The sequence below is a fragment of the Plasmopara halstedii genome (genome assembly GCF_900000015.1).
Source record: "Plasmopara halstedii genome assembly, contig: Scaffold_2904, whole genome shotgun sequence".
Lineage (NCBI taxonomy): Eukaryota > Oomycota > Peronosporomycetes > Peronosporales > Peronosporaceae > Plasmopara > Plasmopara halstedii.
This window is the reverse complement of record NW_020189809.1, coordinates 1,151,115-1,151,657: the sequence shown is the minus strand read 5'-3', so window position 1 is coordinate 1,151,657 and position 543 is coordinate 1,151,115.

Genomic DNA, 543 nt, shown 5'->3' with positions numbered 1-543 from the left:
ACCCATTGCGAAAGGCTTGGAGATATACGCCCCGAATGGATCTTCATCTTCACCTCCCGTTCGGTGCGTTCCGCTTCCTGTTTATGGCCAAACGTAGAGATCAGCAGATCGTCGGCTGCCGACTTGTTCAATGGGTTGCCTGTTTCCCAATTCATCACCACAGTCGAGATAAGGAATTCTTTTTGCTGGGCGTATTTCACTTTTCTTCCAGAAAAATTGGTTGTTTGGAGAAGATATGTGATTTTGTCAGATTTCCCTGCCTCTTTCCGATTCTGTTGACGAGTACCTGCAGACAAAGCCGAGACGTACTGATGACCTGGAGTGGAATTGTGAAAGTTTGAATCGATATGCACCTGGATTGAAGCGTCCACATTTTTGTAATCCTTTCGATATGTTGCAGGAACGTCAGGCAGGATATCAGAAACTTTTCAAGCCTCAACATAGTGGACCCATTTACCGAAATATCCTTGCATCTTGATCCAATTTTGAGACGTCATGAAGTTGATCGAGAAGTGAGAGCTTGTCAGTTCTTGGTCCATGTTC